Raw genomic sequence first — 24,508 nt, forward strand, 5'->3', positions numbered from 1 at the left:
TAGGTCTATGTTATTGTTAGGGGAAGCTATGGGTCCTACAGTAGGTCTATGTTGTTGTTAGGTGAAGTTATGGGTCCTACAGTAGGTCTATGTTATTGTTAGGTGAAGTTATGGGTCCTACAGTAGGTCTATGTTATTGTTAGGTGAAGTTATGGGTCCTACAGTAGGTCTATGTTGTTGTTAGGTGAAGTTATGGGTCCTACAGTAGGTCTATGTTGTTGTTAGGTGAAGTTATGGGTCCTACAGTAGGTCTATGTTGTTGTTAGGTGAAGTTATGGGTCCTACAGTAGGTCTATGTTATTGTTAGGTGAGATTATAGACCACATACACTTAGTGGACAAAATCTCATTGTCAAGCTGATGGAAAACTAGCCAATGATCATTTTACTGGTTGAAGTCGTTTTTAAATATAAAGTAGTACATTTTCGACAATAACACAAACATTATATTAAATCAGGACATTCAAACGAGCCTTACAGTTATAATCAAAAGTAATGTGAAATGCAGTCGTAAGTAACCTGTAAATGGAGGCTATATTTGCTGTCAGCCTATGAGAACTCCCCTGAATTTTCCCCCACGGTGGTGAATTAGTGAATAGACACAGAGCTTAATGTGAGTTTCCTTGAGTAGCACTCCTGATCTAGTGCTGTAATATTCAGAATACATTGTGAAAACTAATCTTTGCTCACCATTTTTTAAATATATATATTTTTTTTCACCCCTTTTTTCTCCCCAATTGGTACTTACAGTCTTGTCTCATCGCTGCAACTCCCATACGGACTCTGGAGAGGCGAAGGTCGAGAGCCATGCGTCCTCTGAAACACAACCCAACCTAGCCGCGCTGCTTCTTGACACAATGCCCATCCAACCCGGAAACCAACAGCACCAATGTGTCGGAGGAAACACCGTAAACCTGGTGACTTGGTCAGTGTGCACTGCGCCCGCCCCGCCAAATGAGTCGCTAGTGCGCGATGAGACAAGGATATCCCTGCCGGCCAAACCCTCCCCTAACCCGGACGACGGTGGGCCAATTGTGCGTCGCCCCATGGGCCTCCCGGTCGCGGCCGGCTGCAACAGAGCTTGGACTCGAACCCAGAATCTCTAATGGCACAGCTTAGGCCACTTGCTCACCATTTTTGCTCCAGGCAGATATACTACATCCATAACTAGTGGTTTCTGCATTAGCAGGGAGGTGTTTCTGCAATCAAATTGTGTGTGCATCGCCCTTGTCGCAATTTTAGCAAACACAGAAAGGTGCCTATATTTGAGAACAAAAGTCGCCTGGCACACTGCTTAGGAGTTCAACACCTTTTACTTATTTCTAGTTACTACTAATGTTGCTCACTTGACTGTCTTAAGACAATTGTCAAGTAATTTTAACATTCATTACAGACGTCAATTGTTGTAGAGTATCATGGCTACGCTGTTGGCATCACCTTTTTCAGTGGATTTCTGCTGTTGTGAGCCTTTAACTATCTGTCTGACTTGTTCACACAGGAGAGAGACGTGACTATCATGGATCCTCTGGGGAGCCTCAACATCATGATGCTAACGAGTCAGAGAAGAGTCTGTCCAGATTCTATCACCTCAAGAAACACCAGCAGAGACCCACAGGGAAGAAATCTATCTGCTGCTCTGACTGTGGAAAACATTGCAAATCTTCATCAGAACTTAAAATACACCAGCGAACACACACAGGAGAGAAATCTCACCACTGTTTTGATTGTGGGAAGAGTTACTTAAGATTAAAAGCACTAAAAGTACACCTGAGAATTCACACTGGAGAGAAACCTTACAGCTGTGATCAATGTGGGAGGAGTTTTACTACATATTTCTCTCTGACTCTACACAAGAGAATACACACAGGAGAGAAACCGTACAGCTGTACTCAATGTGGGAAGAGTTTTACTCAGTCAAGCAACCTGTTATCACACCAGAGGATACACACAGGAGAGAAATCTTTTAGTTGTAATCAATGTATGAAAAGTTTTATTTCATCTAGTTACCTGACTGTACACCAGAGAACACACACAGGAGAGAAACCTTATAGCTGTGATCAATGTGGGAAGACTTATATTTCATCTTGCCATCTGACTAGACACCAGCGAGTACACACAGGAGAGAAACCTTATAGCTGTAATCAATGTGGGAAGAGTTTTACTCGGCCAGACAGCCTGGTATCACACCAGAGAACACACACAAGAGAGAAACCTTATAGCTGTGATCAATGTGGGAAGACTTATATTTCATCTTGCCATCTGACTAGACACCAGCGAGTACACACAGGAGAGAAATCTTATAGCTGTGATCAATGTGGGAAGAGTTTTGCTGCATCTGGCTCTCTGACTCTACACCAGAGAACACACACAGGAGAGAAACCTTATAGTTGTGGTGAATGTGGGAAGAGTTTTACTACATCTGGCTCTCTGACTCTACACCAGAGAAGACACACAGGAGAGAAACCTTATAGCTGTGGTCAATGTGGGAAGAGTTTTACTACATCTGGCTATCTTACTCTACACCAAAGAACACACACAGGAGAGAAACCTTATAGTTGTGGTCAATGTGGGAAGAGTTTTACTACATCTGGCTCTCTGACTCGACACCAGAGAACACACACAGGAGAGAAAACTTAAAGCTGTGATCAGTGTGACAAGAGTTTCTCCGGTAAAAGAAATCTGATCAAACATCAGAAAATACATGAGTGAGTTGTTTCATGATATCAATGATATAATGTCACAATGTAGAATGTTTTACCATTGTAGAAGGAGTATTTTAATGATGTCACAATGTAGAACCCTAAATGTTTGTCCCCTGTTCTATTGATTTCAACATGATATGGATATTAGCCTTAGGGGGAAAATCCAGGCTCTGAAATGGAAGAGTTACTATTTATGAGATTTAATAAAAAGTGATTAACAAAAAAAGAGTTGTGTTACACTTACCATGTTGGTTACGCACTTGAATCAAAATGTATCTGGCTGTTTTCTACAAATTGTCCTCTAACCAGGGATGTACACATTATTCCCAGATTCCGTGTGGTTTTTGAGCTTTTAGTTTTAACAGGACGTGCAACCTCATCTCCCTCCTCTCGGCACAATTGAATACAACATGATATCGATGAGTGATGACAAATAAGTGTTGTGTTCCTTTGTTTAGTGACCCCTACATTTAAATGCATCACTCCAAAATGTAGCTGACTGTCTTCTGCAGGTTGTCCTCTAACCAGTGAGGTAAAAGATATCTCCATTTCCATGTGTTTTTTGTTTTGTTGTGTTAGTTTCAAGAGCAGGTTCAACCTGATTTCCCCCCAAATGGATATAAGATTTGTGTTTTGCGTTTAGCTAGTGCGTTGCTATGGATCTTTATTTATTTTGACTGCACGTTTTTCCGTATTGGAGATGAGTTTTGTTTGGGCTCGTTCCAAGGGGACGAGAGTTCTAGAATCTAGTGAGTTTTAGGAAGACGAGTGTTCTAGAAGCTAGTGAGTTTTAGGAAGACGAGAGTTCTAGAAGCTAGTGGGATTTAGAAAGAGGAGAGTTCTAGAATCTAGTGATTTTTAGGAAGACGAGAGTTCTAGAAGCTAGTGGGATTTAGGATTCTATAGAAAGAAAAAGGAGAAAAAAAATAATCCTATTGTATATTATTATTTAGAAATACGTGTTTTTTCTTGTTTTTAATTGTTGACAGCCAGTAGACACCATGTTTATATTGGTGAAGGTGAAGCATTGTAGTTGATTATAATGTGAAATGGAAGTTGTTTTCTGTTGGTGGTGAGCAAACTTTTCCAACAAAAATATAGGATATATTTGTTGTCTTAAGGTGTTACAGGCTTTGGTTTTTCCATTTATGTTTTGAGGTTGGACTTAAGCACGTATAGCTCGTTAGCCCGTCTAGCTCGTTAGCTCGTTAGCACGTCTAGCTCGTTAGCACGTCTAGCTCGTTAGCACGTCTAGCTCGTTAGCACGTCTAGCTCGTTAGCACGTAGGACGCACTGATTGGTGTCACCTCGTTAGTCAGTATGTGTTACACCTGTGCTGGCTTGTCCATCTCGTTAGTGGGAAGGTGTTTCACCTGAGCTGGTCCAGGTTCTATTTAAGAGTGTCTGGCCCAGTGCTCCAGTTGTCTTGATACATGTGGAGAGTCAACACCTTTAGTTGCTCCACCTTTTTGGTTTGTTTCCTGTCTTTAAGTTTGGTGTGGGTTTTTCTTTTGTTTGTCTCTTCTTGGGCAGATTTAGTGGGTCTCATGGTGGGTGTCTTTTAGGTCCCAGTTGTTGTTACTAGTCAACTTTCAGTGGACACCCCCATAGTGTCTTTCAGAGCCCCTCCTAAAATCATGCTTATATTTTGGGTTGGATGTTGCATCCAATTAATATTTTAATCAATGGATTTTCCTTAGAATGCTAATTCGTCTTTCAGTTGTTAATCTTATGTTTGTTGTGGTAAATATTTCTGTTTATTTTCATTGTTTTATTTTTTTTCCTGTGAAGCATCCATGTCTGAAATGTGCTGTATAAATAAAGCTTGATTTGAACATATTGCAAAAGAAATCAACCCAATGACTGACAATCAACAGACTCTTGCAAAACCAATACGTATCTTGGTCCATCTTATTATACTGAATTTATACTTTTTTCATATCTCCCACTATGTCAAAATAGTGCTGGTATGTACGTTTAGTATCACTTTTCAACCAACCCAGTGCATTTGTTGAAGATAAATGTTTAATTCAACAATACGTCAAAGGATTCAACTACTGCAAACCGAAACAAACAAATGGATCAACCAGATCAATCCCACTTTTCCAGCCTGCTGAAGGCGTGGTGGAGTGGTAAACACCACCCCCGGCTCTACCAGGGGCTTGAGGTGGTCTCCCACAGCTCTGCTTATGTCATGTTCTGTGGCCTTGCTGTTCCATTTTTTGACTGTCCCTGCAACACAGAAACACATTTAGTCATATTATATAAAACACTCAAAGTAATGGATATGGAGCATCTATGGCCTCAGTTACACCTGGCACCTAAATGTGACTTCTGTCATCTGATCACTCCAAGCTGCATTAGGTTCAGATCTACCAGGATGGGCCTTTGACATCGTCTGGATGCAGTCAGGCCACCAAATATGCATCAGCAATGTAAAGAGATGTGGTGAATGAGTGGGGAAAGGTACATTTGACACAAATGACCTTCATAATATCAAAGAACAAATGTGTGTGTCTGAGGGGAATTTAACTTTCATACAGCCAAAAGGGGTGAGAAATTACACCAATATCAGTGGACAATTTGCACTAATGTAAATAAACATGGATGATGGAACATATTCCCTTTAGCTGACGTGATGAACCGCTAAGGGAACATAAATATTTACCATCTAAACCATGTGTGACCTCTCACCTCTCTGGCTGTAGAAGTGTTCTTCCTAACCAGTCCCTCAACAGCTCTCTGACTGAGCTCCACCCTCACTGGGTCTTCAGAGGAGATGAAGGCTGAGGAGGGATGGAAGGATGAATGGATCAGTCAGTCAAAGTGGAGTCCTGCTGTCTATGCTGTCTGACAGAATCACTATTTTAGTAGTTCATTAAAGTAAATAAGGCTTTATGACTGCTGAATACCAACTATCAATCACTTAGATCATGTATTTTCAGGTAGAGATACATCCTTGGGATGTCCCTAGCCCATTGAAGTTGACATTTAAAATGGTTAAGGTAGGGGTTAAGGTTAGGGTTTAGGGTAGGGATGTCCCAAGGATCCCAGATAGCATTGACCATCGTGCATTCTTCTGTCTCTTTTACATAGCAGGTGTAAAAGAAACACAGACAAGACAAGTAGGCATGCAGTGCATTATGGTCATTGTAGTTTAAAAAATAGCATCTAATTATGACAGTCTGTATGTGGGGTTGTTTGAGAAGAATGTGATTGTCAGCCCTAACAATCCATTCTAGCAGCTCATCAGGCTCTGAAAAAGGCTTCATTGATGACGTGTTCCATCTATTCCAGTGTTCTTCCTAACCAGTCCCTCAACAGGGACAGCAGAGAAACTTCATCGATTCCACTCCTTCATCAATACAAGCAGTGAACATCTGAAATTCACCCTCACCTTTGATGAGCATGAAACAAGTTACCCGATGGTTGGACAATACTTTAACTTAAACAAGTTATCTGGACATTTTAATAGGGAGAAGGGTGGCTTTAGCACAGACCTATACAGGAAGCCGACGGACAGAAATTCCCTGTTACACGGAGACAGCTTCCACCCGACACTCCTAAAAAACACTATTGTAATACTTGAGTGAAGAAAACATTTTAAAATGTAAATTTGTAATTTTAATTTAGTAAATTTAAAACAGAAACATAACTGTTTGTACTTATAGGGAACCAGATCGTGACTACAGCTCAGTTACTAAGTCTTTAACCACACTGTATTGTTACACTGGTGAGTAAAAACTCATGCTTCCTACCCTTTAACTATAGTTCAATAGTAATATCCTCTAAAACACTCTGGTGACAAACTTTACTGCCCTGTTTCCAGTTGTCCACATGGCAGGAAGAACCCATTCAAGTAAGTAAGTAAATAGATTTTGAAAATGTAAAAAAACCACGATGTATTATTAGCTAACTAGCTACAGTGCAGGCTAACTCAAATGAGCTGCTAACTGAGCTAGCTAGTTGGCTTGCTAGCTATCTAACCAACTTCACATACTGTATAGATAGATAGATAGCTAACTCAAATGAGCTAGCTATCTAGCCAACTTCAAATACTGTATAGATAGATTGGTAGCTAACTCAAATGAGCTGCTAAATGAGCTAGCTATCTAGCCAACTTCACATACTGTATAGATAGATAGATAGCTGGTGATATTTAATTCACTTAGCTAGCTAACGTCATATTAGCTATCTTTATGTATTTATCACTGTAAAAAACAAACTCCAAATGCATTTGTAGGTAGCTAGCTAACAGCCATGGAGGAGGGTGAAAGGATAGCAGCCCCAACTGTCAGTGAGAGAGGAGGCTATTCTGGATAGGGCAGGTACTTTTGTGTAGTTCCTGTCCCTAGAAGTGAGGACGGAGATAATAGTAACATAATATTCAGTGTGGTGTAATTTGACTATAATGAAGTCTGTTTCTTGTGAGGTTTTCTGTCCTCAGATAAAGAGCTCTATGAAAGCCAGTCTACATATGAAGAGGTCCCAATGAAGAGCAGTGGTTCTCAGTCCTGGGGACTCAGAGGGGCACATTGTTGTTTTTGCCTTCACACTGCACAGCTGATTCAAATGATCAACTCATCATCAAGCTTCAAGTGGTATTTATGTATTCATTTGTGATGCCGTCCTTGATATGATCCTGTTATTGTCACATGCTACACATGTACATATGTGTGCCCATGCATCTATCAATCCAATGTTATCATGATTTGTTATCAGTGATATTATACTTCAGTAATCCACAATGACCTGGTGATGTAACAGTCTAATAATTACATTGTCTTCCATATTCCTACAGATACCTTGTAACTGGAGATTCCTTCAGAACGATTTCCTACAGTTACCGTGTAGGGCACTGCAAGGTTGGGTGACCAGGGTCATCTGGGACTGCCTCCTGGAGGAATTCAGGTGTGTGAAGGCTACCTGTGTCCTGCGTAACTTCATGAGGATGGACACGAGGACCAGGAGGGGATCTGCAGCTCGCCGCCGTGTGCCAGAGGAGGAGTCTGCTGCTCTGCAGGATGTTTCAAGGATGGGGTCCAACAACGCAGCAAGAGAGGCAATCCGTGTGCAGGAGATCTTCACCTCCTACTTCTTCAAAGAGGGTGCTGTTCCCTGGCAACACCATAGACGTCACTATGCACAACCAAAAGCTCTTTTAAGAGCCATTCACATTGCAATAAGAGTATTCTTCCATTTACTGAGCTATGTCAACTGCAGTTATTCAGTTCACAGTTTCTCTCCCTTTGATTTCTACTTCTCAGGTGAGGGTGCTGTTTAGGTAAGGGTGTGATGTCTGTGCAAAAATAAAACAGGCTATTTTAAATCACCCATATTGAAAAAATGTAGAACAATTAGACACCCTATAACCCACACCTTCACACTCATTTATCTATCTGATTGATGGATTGTGTTGTGCAGTAAGCAGGCTCAGGTGTATAACTGTGGCTCCTTCCACCTTCAAAGAATAGGCAAGAGGGCCAACCATGGAGAATAGTAAGACACTTCATTATTTCTATAACTACGCTATATTGTTTGTCCTTGTATGTCCGTTCATGTTTTTCAGCATAAAGTACTCTGCAGCCACTTAGTGTGGTGTGGACACCAGGTGAGGCCACACACAGATTCCTGTTGAACACTGTCGCTTTAACTACCTTATTTTCTCAATAACAGTCTCTCTCCTTCACTTCATCCCTCTCTCCCCTTCTCCCTAAACCCTCTAGGTTATATCAGCTGTGTCGGTGAACCCCTCCTGCATCTGAACTGGCTACATAGAGGGCACAGCATGATCAGAGGTGAGAGGTCACTTGGTCAGGTCAACAGGAAGTATTATTAAAGAGATGTTTTACATTGAAATACAGATAGAGATGCAGTAGTCCCAGAGTTAATGATCCCAGGTCAGTTTATATTATACAGGAAGTATTATTAAAGAGATGCTTTACATTGAAATACAGACAGAGATGCAGTAGTCCCAGAGTTAATGATCCCAGGTCAGTTTATATTATACAGGAAGTATTATTAAAGAGATGCTTTACATTGAAACACAGAGAGAGATGCAGTAGTCCCAGAGTTAATGACCCAAGGTCAGTTTATATTATACAGGAAGTATTATTAAAGAGATGCTTTACATTGAAATACAGACAGAGATGCAGTAGTCCCAGAGTTAATGATCCCAGGTCAGTTTATATTATACAGGAAGTATTATTAAAGAGATGCTTTACATTGAAATACAGAGAGAGATGCAGTAGTCCCAGAGTTAATGATCCAAGGTCAGTTTTGCATTTCACCTCCTGATTGATGACTAACAATGTCAGAATAAAAACTAAAAACACAAGGCTTAAACATGCTCTCTCTCTCCATCTGTCTCTTGTCTGCAGATATGTTTTGATGTGAGAGGATGCCAAACCCCAGTCCCATCATTATGTAATTGTGATTAACTGAGAGAATATTTAGGTAGCACTGTGATTCATTAATCATGTGCTGCCTTCCCTGCTCCTATGTGCTTACCTCTTTCCCTTTCTGTCTTTTACAACTCTCTCACCACCTCCTCTTTCTTCCTCTGTTTTTATAATGCACAACAGATGTGCATTGAAGGACAGATTAAACTTGTATTTATAACACTTGGATAATGAGCTTTTCAATAAAGCGTTTCACTTTCTCTACTGGTTGAAATGAAGTGTAATGTGATGAAATACTCCACCTATCCTGTGTTTATCAGATCAATGCAGATGAAGGGCATTAGATGTTGAGATGAACCAGTGTTAGAGTATTTACATGATGCATAGGAAGTGTAGTGTTCTGTTTTTTAACATTATATTTCTGTATATATGAATTAACTAGTTAAATCCTGTTTCTAGTCTATTAGTTACAATGTGTAACCATTGATGTCCCAGGACCAAGATTGGTAAACACTGTTGAAGTGTATAATTGTAATCCATACATGCAGACACAGCATCATTCAAAGACTGGAATTTGATCCTCCTGGTATTGGATATGACTGAAAAATAATCTCGAAGACATTCATACCTAAACTGCACCTTTATTTGCCAAGGTAGAGTACATGATCAGTGAATATATTAAATGTACAGGCTACAATGTGGGGATCTCATGCATGGTAATAACTACATGTATATACGACTTGCATCCTTGGCACAACATGATATTATATTCTACTCAGTCCATAGGCTTCATTAATGTCATTCAGGCTGTTTTGAAGTTGATACAACTGGCTATGATAGCTGAGGTTCATAGGTTCTGAACTAATATGTATACCAAACGTTTGGGTCCATACACAGATCGGCTAGATAGCTAGCTACACATCCATAGACATACAGGTATTATAATCATCCACTGCACAATAAGCAAGAACATAGCTAGCTATGTTATTTCATCTATCTGCATGGCAAATATCAGCAAGGCAAGCTTACACAATTGTACATTCAATTTGCAGTGAATTCTTCATCTAGCTAGATTTTATACATCCACTGTTTCACAAAACGACAGCCTGGTTTGCTGGTTATTTCAGGAGTCCCTAAAACAACCAGAATGACAATTTCATACTCATGTCACAACACCCATAAAGCTAGCCAGCTAGTTGGTTAATGTTAGCTAGTCAGCTAGCTGGCTAATGTTAGCTAGCTGGCTATTGTTAGCTAGTCAGCTAGCTGGGTAATGTTAGCTAGTCAGCTAGCTGGTTAATGTTAGCTAGTCAGCTAGCTGGTTAATGTTAGCTAGTCAGCTAGCTGGTTAATGTTAGCTAGTCAGCTAGCTGGTTAATGTTAGCTAGTCAGCTAGCTGGCTAATGTTAGCTAGTCAGCTAGCTGGTTAATGTTAGCTAGTCAGCTAGCTGGTTAATGTTAGCTAGTCAGCTAGCTGGTTAATGTTAGCTAGTCAGGTAGCTGGTTAATGTTAGCTAGTCAGCTAGCTGGTTAATGTTAGCTAGTCAGCTAGCTGGCTAATGTTAACTAGTCAGCTAGTTGGCTAATGTTAGCGTGTCAGCTAGCTTGCTAAATCGCGATTTTCGTAAATGAACTTTACGATTAAAAAAATGCATAATCGTTTGTCTCTACATTAACTAACATTCCTGTCAACTGTACATGTTTCTGCATGATTCGTTATGAAGTTATAATCCCTTACATTTGCTTCCATCCTAGTATTTCTGTCCTCCATCTTTGATCCAGTTCAGTTCTGTGCAGGGGTACCCCTCTCTCCTAGTGTTTCTGTCCGCCATCTTTGATCCAGTTCAGTTCTGTGTAGGGGTACCCCTCTCTCCTAGTATTTCTGTCCGCCATCTTTGATCCAGTTCAGTTCTGTGTAGGGGTACCCCTCTCTCCTAGTATTTCTGTCCGCCATCTTTGATCCAGTTCAGTTCTGTGTAGGGGTACTCCTCTCTCCTAGTATTTCTGTCCTCCATCTTTGATCCAGTTCAGTTCTGTGTAGGGGTACCCCTCTCTCCTAGTATTTCTGTCCGCCATCTTTGATCCAGTTCAGTTCTGTGTAGGGGTACCCCTCTCTCCTAGTATTTCTGTCCTAGTATTTCTGTCCACCATCTTTGATCCAGTTCAGTTCTGTGTAGGGGTACCCCTCTCTCCTAGTATTTCTGTCCTCCATCTTTGCTGAAGAAAGTCTAACAGTCACTAGTGCAGCAGCAGCCTCCCCTGGTCCTAGTGCCGCCCTGTAAGAAGTTTAAGATGCGATGGAACGGTTCACGAAAAAAATAAATCACAGAAAAAATATATTGACTGATATTGATTTATTTAAGGGGGGCTCATGAATATTTAGGCTAATGAATATTTTAGGACCAGCGATGTCCCTTATTCCTACCCTTTAACTTTTTGTCTGACAAAATAAACATTTTACTCAACTGCGTTACCCACTCCAGTCAGCAGATGGCGGTCTGGGAATTTAAGGTAATTTAACGCAATGCTGTTGGTGTGACGTATAATCTAGTGGACGGAACGCTTCTTTCAACAGCAGCAACAGTTAGTCGGACACCACGGTAGCTTGCTAGACACAATAGCCGAACCGATAAAGCTCTTTAGACGCGTTAGTGTATATTAGCCTCTGTGTTTTAAACCCACTACTGTCGTCTAGTTAGTTATCCGTTTTAATTTCATATTTACGGTGTTGTTATTGGTCAGCTAGCGGGCTGGTTAAGTTAGCATTAGCCTAGCTAGCTAACATCTCCGACCATGCGGTCACTGAGCTACTCTCCTCCTGCTAAAGAAGAGAACATCACAGTAAAACAAGAAGTAGAGGGTGAGGCCGTTACTGTGAAAGAAGAAAAAGACGCGTTCAGAGTGAAAGAGGAGGAGGATGTTACAGTAAAAGAAGAGGAGGATGCAGTTTATGGAGTGAAAGAGGAAGAGGGGGAGATGACTGTTACATCCATAGAGGAGGAAACTGGATATCTGGGCCCGGTTTCCCAAACGCATCTTAAGGCGTCCAATGGTTCTAACGGTGAACTTAGACATAAGATGGTTTTGAGAAACCGTTCCCTGATTAACACTAGTAAGTACTGTCTTAAATACAGAGGCACCAACTCTGCAGTTGTTGAACTGATGTGTGGTGTTAAAGCGGAAATATGCAATAGCTACATCCATATTGTGACTTTTAAATTATTAATTTATAGCCATTGATTGTTGAAGAATATAACACATGCCTCATGAGCTTAGTTCAACTGTTGTACCCCATCAGAACCCCAAATAAGCTTTTTTTTACTCCAATGTTTAGAAATGTAAACCAACACTTTATAGCCTCAACATAGTTAAAACTATAATGTTGATATCATGGCTTGTCAGTCCTTGCATCCATAGGTCTGTCTATGAATTTGAAAGTAGTTACATTTCTCCAACCCCATAGTCATCTTATAACCAAAACAGTGGTGGAATGACAGCTTTGTTATTGTATGAACTGCAGATTGCTGGGTTGTGTGGGTTTTTTCAACAGTAACAAAATGGCTGCCCAGAGGCTTGGTTTGGTAAACAGCTGAGGGATGGGGGAAGGAGGAGTGTAACCACTTAAATTTATTCATCCAGGATGTCATAATGATAGTTTAACCAGGTTTCTAGGATATATAGTATATTCTAGAATTCATCCATGATGTCATAATGACAGTTTAACCAGGTTTCTAGGATAGATAGTATATTCTAGAATTCATCCATGATGTCATAATGATAGTTTAACCAGGTTTCTAGGCTATATAGTATATTCTATAACTGCCAGTGTAGATTTCCTGTGGAGGCAAATTATTAGAGCTGTTGATAAGTCATTGTATAATATTCAGCCAATTGTTTTTCATGCCATTACATTAAAGGCAAGACATACCTAGATTCAATTACATTCATGAATTGGTTTGAAACCTTTGTTTTAAACCCTTCTCAAAATTGGTGCCTTGCCGGATTTGTAAAAAATGGTTTGTCATGAAACTCTTTTTTAAATGTATTTAAATGTAACCTTTATTTAACTAGGCAAGTCAGTTAAGAACAAATTCTTATTTACAATGACTGCCTACCCCGAACAACGCTGGGCCAATTGTGCGCCGCCCTATGGGACTCCAAATCACGGCCGGTTGTGATACAGCCTGGATTTGAACCAGGGTGTCTGTAGTGAAGCCTCAAGCACTGAGATGCAGTGTCCGCTGCGCCACTCGGGAGCCCCAAAATCATGTTCTAGTGCTGTCCCCAACTAAAATAAATATTGGTCAACCAAGAGTCATCTGTTCTTTCTACAAATCGCCCCATGTGTTTTCATAAAATCAACTATATGTACTGAACTAGTCTGATGCTTTAAGCATGCTATTTGATTAAATAATTAAAACACACAAATGACTGGAGGGAGCCAGTCGTCAACGTAACCTGACTGGAGGGAGCCAGTCGTCAACGTAACCTGACTGGAGGGAGCCAGTCGTCAACGTAACCTGACTGGAGGGAGCCGACCAGTTCTGAAATCCTTTAGCCGTACCCTCATCCTACTTCTCTGGTGATGTAGACTTTATCCCAGGCCCTGTGTGTCCCCAGGCGCTCTCATTTGTTGTCTTCTGTAACCGTAAAAGCCTTAGTTTCATGCATGTTAACATCAGAAGCCTCCTCCCTCAGTTTGTTTTACTCACTGCTTTAGCACACTCCGCCAACCTTGATGTCCTTGCCGTGTCTGAATCCTGGCTTTGGAAGGTCACCAAAAATTCTGAAATTTCCATCCCCAACTACAACATTTTCCATCAAAATGAGAGGAGTTGCAATCTACTGCAGAGATGGCCTGCAATGTTCTATCATACTTTCCAGGTCTAAGCCCAAACAGTTCGAGCTTTTAATTAAAAAAATGAATCTCTCCAGAAATAAGTGTCTCACTGTTGCCGCCTGTTACAGACCCCCCTCAGCTCCCAGCTGTGCCCTGGACACCATATGTGAATTGATTGGCCCCCATCTATCTTTAGAGTTTGTTCTGTTAGGTGACCTAAACTGGGATATGCTTAACCTCTCTAGGGGGTGTGGGACGCTACCATCCCACATGGCAAACATCCAGTGAAATTGCAGAGCACCAAATTCAAAAACAGAAATACTCATTATAAGAATTCATAAAACATACAAGTGTTATACATCGGTTTAAAGATTAACTTCTTGTTAATCAAACCACGGTGTCAGATTTCAAAAAGGCTTTACGGCGAAAGCATACCATGCGATTATCTGAGAACAGCGCCCAGCAGACAAATCATTACAAACAGTTACCAGCCAAGTAGAGGAGTTACACAACTCAGAAATACGAATAAAATGAATCACTTACTTTTGATGATCTTCATATCGTTGCAACTCGCAAGACTCCCATTTACTCAATAAATGTTCGTTTTGTTCGATAAAGTCTCTCTTTATATCCAAAAACCTCAGTTTTGTTCATGCGTTTTGTTCAGTAATCCACAGGCTCAAAGGCAATCACAACAGCCAGACGAAAAATCCGAAAAGTATCAGTAAAGTTCGTAGAAACATGTCAAACGATGTTTATAATCAATCCTCAGGTTGTTTTTAGCCTAAATTATATATAACATTTCAACCGGACAATAACGTCTTCAGTATAAAAGGTAAACAAGAAAGGCGCGCTCTCGGTCTCGCGCATGAAAAATCTCTGATACTGAATGGTCTACTCATTCAGAGTGGTCTTACACTCTCATTTTTCAGAATACAAGCCTGAACCAATTTCTAAAGACTGTTGACATCTAGTGGAAGCCATAGGAAGTGCAATTTGAGACCTAAGTCAATGGAATCTGTATAGGCAGTCAATGGAACACTACAACAACAACAAAAAATCCCACTTCCTGGATGGATTTTACTCAGGTTTTCACCTGTCATATCAGTTCTGTTATACTCACAGACATTATTTTAACAGTTTTGGAAACTTTAGAGTGTTTTCTATCCAAATCTACCAAGTTTACTTTGGCACGCTTTTCATCCGGAGGTGAAAACAATCGCCATGTTTTTATTTATGTTTTTTTTGCTCTTTTGCACACCAGTATTTCTACTTGAACATCTATCACTCCAGTGTTAAATTGTAATTACTTCACTACTATGGTCTATTTATTGCCTTGCCTCCGTACTCCATTTGCACACACTGTATATAGATTTTTCTATTGTGTTATTGACTGTTCGTTTGTTTATCCAACGTGTGACTCTGTTTTTTTTGTCGCACTGCTTTGCTTTATCTTGGCCAGCTCGCAGTTGTAAATGAGAACTTGTTCTCAACTAGCTTACCTGGTTAAATAAAGGTGAAATACATTATTTTATTTTTTTTAATCTTAGCTTTATTGACAACACTCAAATGGATACTGTCATAAATGCGGTTCTTCAATAATTACACATAATTCTTAATACTGTAGATGTTTAGTTACAGTCACATGTTCAACTATCATCAGCTGATCCAGGAAATCATTTTCTGAATGACAGTCACATGACAAACATCACGACATGCAACAACAACCAAAGTGCTTCTTCATTCATTACTCTGGTAAAGACAGTTATGCTGTGCTCCACGTTGGATCCAACATCCCTAACAAATTTATGTTTATAATGTGTTATTGTCTGCTTGATTTACTGTAGGGTCTCGTTAGTCTGTTTGGACACAGAGATACTTAGCTCATAATGTGTAGAGAACTGTTCCTTGATGGATAGGCTATTGTACAACACACAGAGCTATTTTCCTATATTTGTTGTTAGGTGAAGTTATGGGTCCTACAGTAGGTCTATGTTGTTGTTAGGGGAAGTTATGGGTCCTACAGTAGGTCTATGTTATTGTTAGGTGAAGTTATGGGCCAATTTGGCAAACGGTGTACAAACCCTCATTGTCAGGCTGATGAAAAAGCCAAAGAGCATTTTACTGGTTGAAGTGTTTTTTAAGTACAAAGCGGTTGATTTGCGATGATGACACAAACATATTAAGCAGGAGATTCAAGCGAGCCTGACAATTATAATCCAAAGTACTGTGAAATGAACTCATAAGCAACCTGGTAATGGAGGTTACTCCCCTGAGCAAAAATCTTTTCTCACCAGCAAACATAGAAAAGGGCCTCCAATCTTAGATGTTACTACTAATGTGAAAACAAGACAAAATATGACTATTGTTGCTCATTTTAAGACGACTGTCAAGTAATCATTACATTCATTACAGATGTCAATTGTTGTTCAACATCATGGCTACGCTGTTGGCATCACCTTTTACAGTGGATTTCTGCTGTTGTGGGCCTTTAACCATCTGTCTGACTTTGTCATTCACACAGGAGAGAGACATGACTATCGTGGATCCTCTGGGGAGCCTCAACAACCTCATGATGCTGACAAGGCGGAGAAGAGTCTCTCCAGATCAGAACTCCTCAAGAAACACCAGCAGAGATCCACAGGGAAGAGAACTCACTGCTGCTCTGATTGTGGGAAGAGATTCACCTCATCAGGCATTAAAATTCATCAGAGAATCCACACAGGAGAGAAATCTTATAGCTGTGGTCAATGTGGGAAGAGTTTTGATACATCTAGCCATCTTATTGTACACCAAAGAACACACACAGGAGAGAAACCTTATAGCTGTGATGAATGTGGGAAGAGTTTTACTCATCGAAGCAGCCTGATATCACACCAGAGAATACACACAGGAGAGAAACCTTATAGCTGTGATGAATGTGGGAAGAGTTTTACTCATCGAAGCAGCCTGATATCACACCAGAGAACACACACAGGAGAGAAACCTTTTAGCTGTGATCAATGTGGGAAGAGTTTTACTCAGCTAATCAACCTGATAACACACCAGAGAACACACACAGGAGAGAAACCATATAGCTGTGATGAATGTGGGAAGACTTTTACTCATTCAACCAGCCTGAAATTACACCAGAGACCACACACAGGAGAGAAACCTTTTAGCTGTGATCAATGTGGGAAGAGTTTTACTCATCGAAGCAGCCTGATATCACACCAGAGAATACACACAGGAGAGAAACCGTATATCTGTGATGAGTGTGGGAAGAGATTTACTTGCTTGCGCAATCTGACTCTTCACCAGAGAACACACACAGGAGAGAAACCCTATAGCTGTACTCGATGTGGGAAGTTTTTTTTAAAATCTAACCATCTGACGATACACCAAAGAAGACACACAGGAGAGAAATCCTATAGCTGTACTCAATGTGGGAAGAGTTTTGTTCAATCTGGCGAACTGAAGATACACCAGAGAAGACACACAGGAGAGAAATCTTATAGCTGTACTCGATGTGGCAAGAGTTTTGTTCAATCTGGCGAACTGAAGATACACCAGAGAACACACACAGGAGAGAAATCTTATAGCTGTGGTCAATGTGGGAAGCGTTTTGGTCAATCTGGCCATCTGACATCACACCAGAGAACACACACAGGAGAGAAATCTTATAGCTGTGATCAATGTTGGAAGAGTTTTACTACTTTTAGCCATCTGACATCACACCAAAGAACACACACGGGAGAAAAACCTTATAGGTGTGGTCAATGTAACAAGAGATACTCCGATAAAAGACATCTGATCAAACATCAGAAAATACATGAAGGAGTTGTTTCATGATATCAATGAATTAATGTCACAATGTAGAATGTTTAACATTGTAGAAGGAGTATATTAATGATGTCACAATGTAGAATGTTTTAACATTGTAGTAGGAGTATTTTAATGATGTCACAATGTAGAATGTTTTAACATTGTAGTAGGAGTATATTAATGATGTCACAATGTAGAACCCTAAACGTTTGTCCCCTGTTCTATTGATTTCAACATGATATGGATATTAGCCTCAGGGGGAAAATCCAGGCTCTGAAATGGAAGAGTTACTATTTATAAGATTTAACAAAAAGTGACAAACACAAAAAGAGTTGTGTTACACTTACCACGTTGGTGACCCACTGGAATCAAAATGCAACACTTCAAAATGTAGCTAGCTGTTTTCTACAAATTCTCCTCTAACCAGTGATGTACACATTATTCCCAGATTCCATGTGGTTTTTGAGCTGTTAGTTTTAACAGGACGTGCAACCTCATCTCCCTCCTCTCACACAATTGATTTCAACATGATATCGATGAGTGATGACATAAATGTTGTGTTCCTTTGTTTAGCGACCCCTACATTTAAATTCATCACTCCAAAATGTAGCTGACTGTCTTCTGTAGGTTGTCCTCTAACCAGTGAGGTAAAATATATCTCCCATTTCCATGTGTTTTTTTTAGTTGTGTTAGTTTCAACATCACGTACAACCTGATTTTCCCCCCCTAATCGATATCAGTGATTTATTGCTACTTGTCAAAACAACAGCGTTTTTGGTGCTTGTGCAGTTCATAACGTGCTTGTATAAGTAAATACAAGTAATATGATTATTGTGGCAGATGTTTGTGTAGATAGTACATTTTAGGTTTTCAATTTATCACAAACTGTTTCTGCATTTAGACTATTGATTTGGACATGTTTAAACTGTGACATTGGGGATATCCCATCTAGCAAAATGTCGTTGAAAATAAGACTTTGCCCGACATACAATATAAGTTTGGTTTTAGTTGAAAGTTGAAAAGAAAACAATTTAATTTCAACATACTTACAGCCAAAACACATAGTCACAGTACAATAATCAATTATATGAACAATCCTACATCACTCCAGTATTTATTTACAACATTCAAGTGCTAATTGTCTTTATTCCACTACTGAAGAAGCAGGACTCAAACATTAAGCCTGACAAAAGATAAATTTTATGCCTCACCATTAAGTGAATTTTTGCTAATACATATTAACAAACATTTGGTTTTTATATTTCATGTTTAATATTCATGTAAGATTTAGTAATCATAATTATTTATGCAACCAACTGACAATCTTTTGGTACAATTATATTGATATTGTTGCCCTGCTTTTAGAATATCAGGGTTCATTCTCAGATGTGCCAACCCAAATGTACTAGAGCATGACATTGGGGACTGGACCCCGATCCAACAACATGCCTATCTAGTGAACCCTGAAAAGAGAGAGAAGCTCTGCAGTGAGGTGGAAAGTTACTACGGATATTGCAGGAGTTTCCTCTTGAAATCAGACATGTCCGTGGTAAGGGAACTTGGTTTCTGATTGTCTCAAGGGTGGGCAGTTAAATAGTTTTTTGTTTTGTCAGTGCATTACAATTTATTTTGACTGCATGTTTTTCCGTATTGGAGATGAGTTTTGTTTGGACTCGTTCCAAGGGGACAAGAGTTCTAGAAGCTAGTGAGTTTTAGGAAGACGAGTGTTCTAGAAGCTAGTGAGTTTTAGGAAGACGAGTGTTCTAGAAGCTAGTGAGTTTTAGGAAGACGAGAGTTCTAGAAGCTAGTGAGTTTTAGGAAGACGAGAGTTCTAGAAGCCAGTGAGTTTTAGGAAGAAGAGAGTTCTAGAAGCTAGTGAGTTTTAGGAAGACGAGAGTTCTAGAAGCAAGTGAGTTTTAGGAAGACGAGAGTTCTAGAAGCTAGTGAGTTTTAGGAAGACGAGAGTTCTAGAAGCTAGTGAGTTTTAGGAAGATGAGAGTTCTAGAAGCTAGTGAGTTTTAGGATTCTATAGTAAGAAAAAGGATAAATAAATATTTCGATTGTATATTATTATTTAGAAATGTGTTTTTCTTGTTTTTTATTGTTGCCCGTCAAGCTGGTTAGCACGTTTAGCTCGTTAGCGCGTCTAGCTCGTTAGCCCGTCTAGCTCGTTAGCCCGTCAAGCTCGTTAGCCCGTCTAGCTCGTTAGCGCGTCTAGCTCGTTAGCCCGTCTAGCTCCGTCAGCCCGTCTAGCTCGTTAGCCCGTCTAGCTCGTTAGCACGTCTAGCACGTCTAGCTCGTTAGCACGTCTAGCTCGTTAGCACGTAGGACGCACTGATTGGTGTCACCTCGTTAGTCAGTATGTGTTACACCTGTGCTGGCTTGTCCATCTCGTTAGTGGGAAGGTGTTTCACCTGAGCTGGTCCAGGTTCTATTTAAGAGTGTCTGGCCCAGTGCTCCAGTTGTCTTGATACATGTGGAGAGTCAACACCTTTAGTTGCTCCACCTTTTTGGTTTGCTTCCTGTCTTTAAGTTTGGTGTGGGTTTTTCTTTTGTTTGTCTCTTCTTGGGCAGATTTAGTGGGTCTCATGGTGGGTGTCTTTTAGGTCCCAGTTGTTGTTACTAGTCAACTTTCAGTGGACACCCCCATAGTGTCTTTCAGAGCCCCTCCTAAAACCCCACCTGTTTAGTTGTGGTTGTTGTCAGTGACTCTTTGTTAGTTCCTCTTCTGTTTGAGCAACATTTTAGATTTTTTCTTGCTGGGGAACCTAACAACAAACAATATAGTAAAACAAGTTATATTTTGGGTTGGATGTTGCATCCAATTGTTATTATTTTAATTAATGGCATTTCTTTAGGGTGCTCATTAGTCTTTCAGTTGTTAATCTTGTTTTTTATCCTCTGTTGTGTACTAAATATTTCTGTTTATTTTTATATTTTTTCCCCCTATGAAACCATTGTGTTGCATCCATGTCTGAAATGTGCTGTATAAATAAAGCTTGATTTGATTTAAACATATTGTAAAACAAATGAATCCAATGACTGACCAATCAAGACTATTTCCAAAACAAATAATGTTAAAGCAACACATTTCTTGGTCCCTAGTTTTGCCAGCCTGCTGAAGGTGTGGTGGAGTGGTAAACACCACCCCCGGCTCTACCAGGGGCTTGAGGTGGTCTCCCACAGCTCTGCGGTCTTGCCGTTCCATTTCTTGACTGCCCCTGCAACACATTTAGTCATATTATATAAAACAGTCAGAGCTGGTTTCACAGACAAGGCTTCAGCTTAGTCCCAGACTAAAATGCTTGTTTGAGCTGTCTTAAGTTGCTTTGAGTTATGTTAAAATAGTGGTAGATTTAGCCTGTTCTGGACTAATCAAAGCCGATTGCAAGAGGGAGGATTAGAGCTACTCCAGGACTAAATGGAAGATTAAATGAATCTTTCAAAGAGGCAGGTTTAACTTCTGCTTAGTGCTGTTTGTGAGGGAGCCTGGACTATGTGGAATGTCTAAATGAAGACCAACATGCACTACAGAGGCCAGCCAGACCAGTACTTGTGGATAGGAGTAATCCATTAAATTACTTTCAGACCGCTTTCGTATGTACAAAGAAAATGCATTGGAGATTATATCTTTGCTTGAGCCTAGACTTTCCTCTCTGTCTCAAAGAGGAAGGCCTTCACCCAATTCTCTCCAAGTTCTGATCACTGAGGTTTTTGGCATCTGGAATCTTTCATTGTGAAACTGGTGATTTGTGTCGGTGCCAGTGAAGCAACTGTGTGTTTAATAGTTCACAATGTCTGCAGGAGGAGTCTTTACATCTAGTTTCCTGATGCTGCTGGCCAAGCCAACTATAAAGTCTGCAGGAGGAGTCTTTACATCTACTTTCCTGATGCTGCTGGTCAAGCCAACTATAAAGTCTGCAGGAGGATTCTTTACATCTAGTTTCCTGATGCTGCTGGTCAAGCCAACTATAAAGTCTGCAGGAGGAGTCTTTACATCTAGTTTCCTGATGCTGCTGGTCAAGCCAACTATAAAGTCTGCAGGAGGAGTCTTTACATCTAGTTTCCTGATGCTGCTGGCCAAGCCAACTATAAAGTCTGCAGGAGGAGTCTTTACATCTAGTTTCCTGATGCTGCTGGCCAAGCCAACTATAAAGTCTGCAGGAGGAGTCTTTACATCTAGTTTCCTGATGCTGCTGGCCAAGCCAACTATAAAGTCTGCAGGAGGAGTCTTTACATCTAGTTTCCTGATGCTGCTGGTCAAGCCAACTATAAAGGGCAATATGAATATCTGAATATGGGCAGTTCCCAGGAGTAATTGGCTGGTTAGATGGATGTCATGTTCCCATCAAGTGTCCATCAACTCCTGATGCTGAGGAGTACCGTAACCATAACAACTGGTTTACCATCAACTCCTGATGCTGAGGAGTACTGTAACCATAACAACTGGTTTACCATCAACTCCTGATGCTGAGGAGTACCGTAACCATAACAACTGGTTTTCCATCAATGTTCAGGGTGGATGCACTCCTCATTTAGAGTTCTCAAACATTGTTGCCTGTTGGAAAGGTGCAACTCAGGATGGAAGGATTTCCCTCAACTCTTCATTGGTCTCAGTTTCAGAGATGACAACATAGTGGACAACTACTTGGTGACAGTGGATATTAGGGTGAGAAACATGGTCTACTAATAGTTACTACATAGTAACATGGTCTACTAATAGTTACTACATAGTAATATGGTCTACTAATAGTTACTACATAGTAATATGGTCTACTAATAGTTACTACATAGTAATATGGTCTACTAATAGTTACTACATAGTAACATGGTCTACTAATAGTTACTACATAGTAATATGGTCTACTAATAGTTACTACATAGTAATATGGTCTACTAATAGTTACTACATAGTAATATGGTCTACTAATAGTTACTACATAGTAATATGGTCTAATAGTTACTACATAGTAACATGGTCTACTAATAGTTACTACATAGTAACATGGTCTACTAATAGCTACTACATAGTAATATGGTCTACTAATAGTTACTACATAGTAACATGGTCTACTAATAGTTACTACATAGTAACATGGTCTACTAATAGTTACTACATAGTAACATGGTCTACTAATAGTTACTACATAGTAACATGGTCTACTAATAGTTACTACATAGTAATATGGTCTACTAATAGTTAATACATAGTAATATGGTCTACTAATAGTTACTATATAGTAACATGGTCAGAGTAACTTTTTATTCACTCCAGACATAAATCCCATAACAGCTGAGCAGCAAAGATACAACAGAGCTCATATCCACTCGAGAGGGATGGTCCAGCGTGTGTTTGGAGTATGGAAAAATAGACCCGTGTTTTTGCAATACACTTCGTTCCAAGCCAAGAAGATGCTGCAAGGTGATCATTGCTACAGCTGTGCTGCACAACTCCTCCCATGGAAGATTAGCATCAAGCAGATGTGTCCGTGGCTGAGGTAGATGTGTCCGTGGCTGAGGTAGAGGTGTCCGTGGCTGAGGTAGATGTGTCCGTGGCTGAGGTAGATGTGTCTGAGGTAGATGTGTCCGTGGCTGAGGTAGATGTGTCCGTGGCTGAGGTAGATGTGTCCGTGGCTGAGGCAGATGTGTCCGTGGCTGAGGTAGATGTGTCCGTGGCTGAGGTAGATGTGTCCGTGGCTGAGGTAGTTGTGTCCGTGGCTGAGGTAGATGTGTCCGTGGCTGAGGCATGTGTTCATTATGGCTTATTTTTGCTTTGATAATGTTTGTTCTGTACAAAATTCAAATAGTGTGCAGCAAAATGAAATGAGTGTAACGCCCTGGCCATAGAGAGGGGTTTTTGTTCTTTATTTTGGTTAGGCCAGGGTGTTACATTGGGTGGACGTTCTATGTGCATTTTTCTATGTTGGTTTGTTTCATTGATTTTGGCCGTGTGGCTTCCAATCAGGCACAGCTGTAGAGTGTTGTTGCTGATTGGGAGTCACACATAAGTGCCTGTTTTTCCGTTGTGGTTTTGTGGGTAATTGTTTCTGGTAGTGTTTTGCACCTGACAGGACTGTTTGGCTGTCGGTTTTCTTGTGTTGTTTCGTATAGTGTTCTTTCTGTTATTAAATGCAATGATGAACACTAACTCCGCTGCACCTTGGTCTACTCTCTCTCCCGACGGCCGTTACAATGAGTGACTAAACCAAGGCTGGTTTAAAATGTAGTTTGTGGTGATTAAAATACTCTCACTCATGAATATCCAAATGCCAAAACATGTATTGTTTTACATATCATATTGTTCACCATGGCTGGTCATCACTATTGTCTCATTACTGTCTCTTTTTAGGATCATACCTCTCTCTTCCAACTTCATATCCAATTCAACCTGGACAATTCTCATTTCATGTTCTTCCTTCAGATATTTCATTTTATGCTCATGAAATTCTCTGGTTAACGTTTCATGCATGGTCATCTTCTTTGTTCTCTGCTGAAAGGTGGTGGCAGCATCTTCTCTCAGGGATGTTATAGCAGATGTGGAGGGAACACACTCACTGGCTACTGGCTCTTCCAACCTGTTCACATCACACCCTCACTGTGTACTGGCTCTTCCAACCTGTTCACATTACACCCTCACTGTGTACTGGCTCTTCCAACCTGTTCACATTCCACCCTCACTGTGTACTGGCTCTTCAAACCTGTTCACATTCCACCCTCACTGTGTACTGGCTCTTCCAACCTGTTCACATTCCACCCTCACTGT

The 24,508-nt window shown here is 40.4% G+C and overlaps 1 pseudogene; it reads left to right on the top strand.

Annotated features, from left to right (window-relative positions):
- Positions 1 to 1,882: 1,882 nt before the first annotated feature.
- Positions 1,883 to 23,522, top strand: LOC115186477 (zinc finger protein 2-like; annotated as a pseudogene).
- The last annotated feature ends 986 nt before the right edge of the window (positions 23,523 to 24,508 follow it).

Source organism: Salmo trutta, unplaced genomic scaffold (assembly GCF_901001165.1).
Source record: "Salmo trutta unplaced genomic scaffold, fSalTru1.1, whole genome shotgun sequence".
Taxonomy (NCBI): domain Eukaryota; kingdom Metazoa; phylum Chordata; class Actinopteri; order Salmoniformes; family Salmonidae; genus Salmo; species Salmo trutta.